Raw genomic sequence first — 8,994 nt, 5'->3', positions numbered from 1 at the left:
CATTCAGGAAAGAGCAAAAGCTTGAGAGGTGAAACATCATAATACATTATAGTATTATAAGCATTTTCTTGTAAGTTGTGGCTTGACCGGAAATACCACCACGACATCTTCACGAGATGTGGGTTTTGTTACTATGGTTTGATTTTAATCTCAAGAGTAATTTTTATTTTAAAGATAGTTCATAGTTTACTTTTTAAAGGGGTTTTAGTGCTTATTTTCATTTGTATGGTTAAGAAAAAAAAAGTCAAGCGTTGTTTTTTACAATTGTTGCGATAATTTTAATGGGTTTGTTTGTTATTCTATTTGGGCAAAATGAAAATGTGCATGGTTAAATTCTAAAAAATGTAGTGTGATATTTTGTAGTATAATTATGTAAATTGTTTTTTTTTAATAAAAACCAAAACAGAAAACCAATATGATGGAACTTAATAACCTAAAAATCAAAATTGAATCAACAAAAATTTAAATAAAATTAAAGTTATACCAAAAAGTAAAATCTTATACATATTTTTGATAATCTATATAAAATATTGCATTTATTTAAAAGAAATATATCTTTCATCTAAAATTCGATCAAAGTAAATTCTAAACTACATTTTCAACATTCAAATTGTTGATAAAAATGCAAGTAGTGACAGTTTAAACGAGTTACGGATAAAAATGCATTTTTTTTCTTTTTCCCACTCAACCTTCTTTATAAACCAGTCACATGCATTTCTTAAATGCTCTTACTATTATACACCATCGAATCAAATCTGTGAAATTGTCATCTGTGGCTACTCTAAGGACATAAAAGATGATTCTCAGTTGATGAGTTTGTATGTGTTCTTTAACGGGTTTGTATGTTCGTGTGTTAATTTTCTTATCGATTAATAGTTGCAATTGGGTTACAAAACCCCTAACTATATCTTCTATATGGAAAATGATTTTTATAAAATTATTATAAATGACAAATTTGACATTCTTATTTATGATTAGACAGTTTTGAGTCATACTTCAGCTATAGAGAATCAAATAAATAATAATAACATCTTACCTAATAGTTATATATTTTAAATGCATTTGTTATTGTAAATTAATACTACTTAATTATTTATGCTTTAGAACCAAAGTTAGTAAACAACTAGTGAAGGATCCATGCTTTGCATGGATCAGGGGTATCAGGGTTTTTTTTTCAATGGGTAAACATAATGGAATTATATGCGAAACTGGATTGTATTTAAGAGTAGATATTACAAAAATAGGAAAACAACCCCTTTAATGGTCATTTAAACAATTTTTGAAGGACAAATTCCAAAACAAATGAAACTATGATGAGTTTTATTCTCCACATCTTTCCAATGATCTTCCACTCCTCTATCTCTTTGTCCTGGAGTAAGTGTAATCGGCCATCCCAGAATCCAAACAATGTTGTTTCACATGAAGCTTCCCAACAACTGAACATTTATGTAAATACAAAATTTCACAAAGTCAAAACAACAAATTAAGGTTCGATTGGGGTATAATGTGATAATTAAATACCCAAATTCTAAATATTTAAAAAGAAAAAAAAGAGGTTGCTAATGTATCCAACTGAAATTTGAAAATTTCATTATTGTGGATCAATTTCTTAGTTATGAGATGCTTATTTGTAGTGCCACCAGGCACCAGCAATGGAATTGTTAAGTGAAGCCGAAAGAAGGCATAAAGATATTACAACAAAATACATAAACCATTATTTAAAAACAAAATTATTTTTACTGGTTACCTGGTTTGGGGAAACGTTGACACACAGAAAAACACAACATGCTTTAACGATTTTATCTTTGTAGTTATGAAGAAATTAAAAGAAATTGCGAGAAAAAAAGGACAATAGGTGTAAGTTCAAAGTAAATTGCTATTTAGGAGAAATTAAATGTACACTTATCCATCCCATTACAACAACATAAGCCAAGTATTAAAGTACAATGCTATATGATAGACCCTTGTTGAATCTATCATATACCTCGGGCATTCTAACAGATTCTCAGCAACAAAACACTCAATAATACCAGAAAATTAGGATCGAATACTCATTCATTCAAGAGGAATGGACTCTCCAAAAGAAGAACAAAGTTCTTTACAAATCAATTCTTAGCTACCTCATTCTACCTTCTAACTACTATATATATACTACTACTAAAGAAAAGAACAAAAGGGAATAACAACTTAGCGAGGTGATATCCCCACTAACGTTGTTTTCCACCCATGATTGGCTCTAGACTCACTAATAGGAAAATAAATAGATAAAAGACAGAAATACCCCTATGTTATAAACCAATAAAGTTGGGGCTTATCACTATAATTAAGTAAAGTTCTAAAACTAAAAGGGCACAATGTCTTCATAAGGTTATTTTTAAAATAGAATAATAGTGAAATATATATATATATATATATATATATATATATATATATATATATATATATATATATATATATATATATATAAAAGACAAAGTAGGATGCTTTAATAAACAGGTAAACGTAAATGCATTGCTATTTACTGCATTTAGGACAACTTGTGTAATAGTAAAAGTCTATAACTTGAGTTCCCGTTTACTTTGGTATTTTGGTCTTAATACTAAGTGAAGCATGCAAATCAAAATTTGAAAAATATATATATCTTTTTTACCTTCAGAATCAGGAGATGGAATGAAGTATCAAATACATTTCATGAATCTGCCAAACAATGAGGTTGTTGCAGTTAATGGGATTAGATTTACAAGTTGCTCAGAGATAAAAAAAAACAGACCTCTATACGTATCAGTTTAAAAATTAATCTCCCCTCTTATGCTGGACAACCAAGAAAAGAGGGGATCTTGGGTAAGGTGGAATATGAACATTTATTTGAAACACGAAAATTAAAAAGTGAAATAAATAGCTTGAAATACATAAATATTAATATTTACCATATGGCTCAAACATTTTATCGATGATATCCATTTAGGGTGTTAATGAATCATGCCTTAACATTTTCTTCCATGTTTCTTAAGCAATCTAATACATAATTCATAAAAAAAAATTCAAATGAGAGGCAAAATATTGTGAGGAAAACGGCCAATTGCAAGAAATATTGCGTACGCTTGTTTGCTTAATGGCTATATGATAAATCTCTTGTTAAGGACTCACTCGTATTATATATTGAATCATCCACCTAGAACATAGAATGTATTTTTAAATACCATCAATGATCAAATGTGTTATTGGTACTAAAAGAAACATGCTAATCATGGCATTTGCATAGGTTGTAGTGTATGCAAGGTAGAAACGTTATAATGGCAATTAATTAAGTGGGAATTAAGTAATTCGTAATTCTAATACTACATCTAAAAGCTGGAAATAACAACCAAACTAAATTTGTAACAATACGTAGTTTCATTAACCTATAATAGTTGTTTATTTTTATCTTTATCTTCACATTCATTTAGATTTGATTGCTATCTTTTTATAACAAAGTTAAAAAAACTACCTCTGAAATGTGTGGTTTACTTCAAGGAATGTTATAAAGTGAACTTGTGCACCAAAAGCATTCTAAGCCTTCTCTGAGCACCATTGTAAACTATCATATGGTAATACAAAACTCCAAACTTATTATTTTTCCCACATTCAATGCCATTTTAGGGTTACATGGATTGTTGGAAGAAGATGCGGTGACCCCTAAATCAACATCGATTTCAATTTGCTGACATCAGATTCTAGTCGGCTGGTATTGGAGAGAAATTTTCCTTGACATCGGTGAGGGTTATACCGACAACGATGACGGGTATAGAAAATCGAACAAAATTGGAAGCGACGATTGTAAGAAATTGGAATCGATGGTTGGAATGGAAAACCCACACCCAACAATTGAAATAATCGAGTCAGAATTGAAAACTGTACCTTCAAGAAAACACAGGAAGAACACAGTCGATACTTGAAGAGGAGTCGGAACACTGGTGTCGTAATGAAGAAGAACCACTTTCGTGGTCTCCTTTGCTGAGTGTGTTGAGAATCTCCTAGGTCGGCGGTCGCTCCATCTCGAACCCAATGTTTTTCAAGCGGCGATTAGGGTGTCGTTTTTGGGAGAAAGAAAAGAGACCCGAGAATGGAAACGGGAAATCCACCGGCGGAACCATCGCAATCGAGCCTTCCCTGTAGCGATGGTGGACGTGAGAAAAGAGGTGGTATGATCGGTTGAGAGAAAGTGAGAAAGGATGTAGAAATTCGATAGGAGATGCGGTGGGGAAGGATCTGGTTCGGTGGTAGATCATCTGTTGGGTGTATGTATGCGGTGGAATGCGTCGAGATGGGTGTAATAGAAGGAACTGGAGACAGATAATCAGGGACAATATGCAAACGGAAACACGTATAAGGTCCATCTCTGAAGGTTAGCACGTGTACAATGAGACTCTCCGATCAAAGCAAAAGGTTACAAAAATATAACACATTAAATAATAATAAATAAAAATAAAATCCCACCAATCACAGCCAAGTACTGTTCACCTGACACTTATAAATTAGTATATATATAAATTCGATTAAACAATTTTTTTTGCCATCCACCGCTTGTGTGCCTGTCGAAATCACGCGTTAATATTAAAATATATAAGTGAAACCAGATGAACAATTTAATGACAATGAAATTCATACATCAAAAGTAATGTATAAAGAAGTGTAGCACGATTAATATATTTCTTTTTACAAAATCTAACTTTTCAATTTTAATTATTATTGATTTTGTTTGTGCTAGCATGACTATTATTGATATTTTTTCAGATGTAGTAAACTATTTACATAAAAAAAGTAACCTTTAGAAACTACTTCCTGAAATAAATTATTCGTACCTGACGCTTAACGCGGGTAAACGACTAGTATATATATATATATATATATATATATATATATATATATATATATATATATATATATATATATATATATATATATATATATATATTCCAGTAAGGTGAAGACTCTTTTTAAAGTTGAAGAGTCATGAGAACACCTTAAAAGATTGAAAAATAAATCTAAAAGAAAATACAAATCATAAATTCGAGTATAATACTATATCCGGGAGAAAAAAAATTGGAATTTTTTTTTTGCATCATATATATATATATATATATATATATATATATATATATATATATATATATAGAGAGAGAGAGAGAGAGAGAGAGAGAGAGAGAGAGATGATTAGGTGATGACTTTTTTTTCGGTGATGATACTTTAAAAAATTGAAAAAAAAAGTACAAATAAAAAAATCGAGCATAGTATTATATCGGAAAGAAAAAAAAGTGGAAAAATTTGAAACATTGATCATTTTTATGATCCATGATTCAATTTTAATGATCCAAAACTTTTGTTCCAATTTTTTTTCTCTTCGATATAATATTATGCTCGATTTTATGATTATATATTTTTTATATTTTTTAAGGTGTCCTCACGGATCATCATCGGAACCGGGCCCTATATATGACACCCTTTCTTTCCCACTCGTGTTCTCATTCTCAGGAAGAATCCTCTTTGAAATACCCCAAAAATATAGTTCAAAATTTTCGTTTTAAATCATTATAAAATCATAGTAATCCAATCATCACATAAAAACGTAAGTGGTAAAATCTCAAAACATAATGTCAAACACTATGTCCAAGTCATATATCAAAATATAAGAGTAAATCCTCCCAGGCTAAAACATCATTTAAAACATATATAAAAATCTTTCATCAGCATAGACAATAAGTATTCAGAAAATATGCACACATAGCACGTAATTTATATTAAAATACTTCATATCTATGTGTAAGATGAAAGAGACTATGCACTCACCTGGTAAGGTGGTGAGTTGGCACTCGGACAACACTTCGTTATTCTTAAAACAATTATCCCTTGACGAAACCTAGTATTATTACCACTAGAGTTTAGTCTAACGTTTGACGAGAGTAATTTAATAGTCTAGCTATTATTACTATTATATAAGCGTTAAACAATACTTATATAACCCGTAATAATATCCCAAATACTTCTTATAAGGTCCTAATAACATTACTATATTGAAACATAAGCTATATTAAAGATATGGTAGGCATAGCTCACTTACAGCGGATTTTTCGCAAAAACCGGGCTTCGCTGGAGCAGCGTTCCCGAACCGAAAGGCTCTTTTCTCGGGACTCCGGGAGCCTTGGGTCTTCCTTCGGGTGCTAGGGGGTTTACCTAGGCTTTTAGGGGGGGGGGGGGGGGTTAGGGGGCTAGAGAGAGAGTCTAGAGAGAGAAAGAATAGTTTGGGAAGGTGTGAAGAATGAGGGAACCCGTCACCTCTATTTATAGGAGTGTTGACTGATGGAATTGCCGAGTAGAAGGACCTACTCGCCGAGTTGGGGCATGTGGCAGCCTTTTGGTGGTGCTACGTGTCCAATTCTGGTGGTGCCACGTCACCCCCTATCGCGTATCAACCTTCAAACTTAGAAAAATCATAACTCTCGCATACGAGCTCCGTTTTCGACGTTCTTTTTTTCAACGCGTAGGTAAAATCAAGATCTACAACTTTCATTTAGACTCCGTTGGCTAATTCTTGACCGATCTCAAATTTAACAGTAGGATGCGTTTAGACTTTTAAATGGCCGCGAAGAATTCGTAACTCCTTCATACAGACTCCGTTTTCGTCTATATTTTTACCGTTGAGTTCCTATTAATGAGATCTTCAACTCTCATTTAGGTCGCGTAAGCCAAAAACGGCTCGAACTAAAATTTGAGTTTCGGGTCGGGCACTGCTAAGCCAAATCTTAGAAAAATCATAACTTCCTCATACGAAGTCAGATTTGGGCGTTCTTTTTACGGATGTTCTCAGTTTAACATATAATACAACTTTAGTTTAGATAACTAAGGCTAAACATCGCTCCATCATAAATTTACTATTTACGCTTCCCGATGTCGTGTCGGTTTTGCCGTAAAACTTCGACGGGCCATAACTTCTTCGTTATAACTCGGATTTCGGCGTTCTTTATATGTACGGAAACCTTGAGACATATTCTACAGCTTGGTTAAGACTATTTATTATAAATAATCTTTTGCCAAAAAGTCATTTTCGACCCTTGTTATCTCTAAATTGACTAGCCCGGATCTACGGGCGTTACATAAAATACCCTCCTTGATCGTGCCGAATATCTCAGGAGTCTGATCTAGAATACTGTAGGTGACGTCAGACGAAATGAACTCCCTCGTCTGCTCGTCTAGCTGCCCGACTCCAGAGCCTGAGCCTGATCCCTCACCGACACTTGAATTGCCGATTGGCCTAGTGCGTAGCTTCACCATACTGAAACTACACCATAACAAACATTAGTATACACATCATAACTCAAGGGATCTCACATATTACAAGTTCCCTGGGTTCATCTCAATCCTCCTTGATTCGAGTACAGATCCCCTGATTTCAGTAGTACGGGCCCATACTACCTTCCACATCTATCCGTACTTTCCTCAAGAACTACCTTGACTCCACCAAGTCCCTTCTACTACTACAGATGTTCTCATGCTAATCTCATCCTAGGCTTGCCCTAGGGTGGTCACCAACCCACTCTCCGTTATCAGTTGCATAAGAAGTCCTTGCTATCTCCCCCTAACTAGCTCGCGAATACCATTACATATCACCAAGACTAGATAATTCTTCGAATGAGAGATCCTACCCTACAACGGTTGGACTCAAACAAGGATGCGAGGGTTCAGGGTTTATTTGCTCATTTCTTCTCATCTTTGCGCCGAAGCTCTGCATTTTTACACCCCGAAGACCCGGTATTATACTCTAGCCCCGAGGCAAGTCCCGAGATCCCGAAGATCCCGAGAAGTGCGGTTTCCGAGTCGAAGCTCTGCCCGCGAAAAGTCGATTTTTGTGAAGATCTTCCAGATCTGCTGAGGAATACTACTCCTATAAGCCGTAGTGCTGTCCGATCATCTTCTGATCAAGTGAGTGTATACTAACTTTCTTAAACACAATAATAATACGAGTTTGGTTCGAGTGTATTAATTATATTGTTGTTTATAAGGGTGAGTGTGTAGTTATTTCTTCTAATACAATAATACGAAGTATTTTATATAAAAATACGTGCTATGTGTATATATTTGGTTGTGTTATGTGTGAATGTGTATTCACTCTCTTCTATCTTATAGATCTGCTTATTTCTTTATGAGATATGTGTTATGTGTGTGTGTGCCTCATCTGTTATGTGATATATGTGTTGATTAAAGCATGCTATACAGGTTTTCTTTAAACTATGTATACAAATGTATATTTTTATCTACTAATATGTTGGGTAGAACATGGGTAGACAGTTGGTGTGTAATAAACAGATGAGAGGCCTCGTTGTTGTTTGATTGAGTCATCTAGCGGAGTTTAGATGACGACCACTGGCTATTCTAGACAGTCTTGTGGAAACATTAGCAGGTTCGCCACCTGTAGGTGTTAATGAACTTGGGTGTTCATTCGCTGTACTCCATCCCCCTCATGGTTGCCTTATTTGACTTATATTGCTGAGGTACCCCCGAAGCATGTGTTGTCGCCCCGATGAAATATTCTTAGACTAGGTCCCTTATGTTAGTTGTTTTAGGGACATTAAAGTGAGAATAACGGGAATGGGTAATTGGGTTATTGTTGGTTGGTGAAAATTAAATATGATATTTATTGTGGGTTGAAAACCCTATATGCTCACCAGGCTCCCAAGCCTGACCCACTCAGTTTTAAATTGTATTACAGGTAGTGGCGGAAGGGCATGAGATGGATGAACCATCAAGTTGTTTTGTTTACAAGTCTGCATACGTTTATATTTGTTATATGACTTGTAATGTATTCGTTTATGCTTATTGGTCTGTATCGGAACATGACACCCCGAGTTTTGATTATAATGAAAATACGTTTCTTTTATGAAATGCTTCGGTAAACAATGTTTTATCATGTTTTGTTTTTGGGAACAAATTCCGCAACTCTTTCAAATCAAAAGGATTTAC

The sequence above is a fragment of the Lactuca sativa genome, chromosome 2 (genome assembly GCF_002870075.4).
Source record: "Lactuca sativa cultivar Salinas chromosome 2, Lsat_Salinas_v11, whole genome shotgun sequence".
Taxonomy (NCBI): Eukaryota; Viridiplantae; Streptophyta; class Magnoliopsida; order Asterales; family Asteraceae; genus Lactuca; species Lactuca sativa.
Note: the sequence above shows the minus strand (reverse complement) of the source record.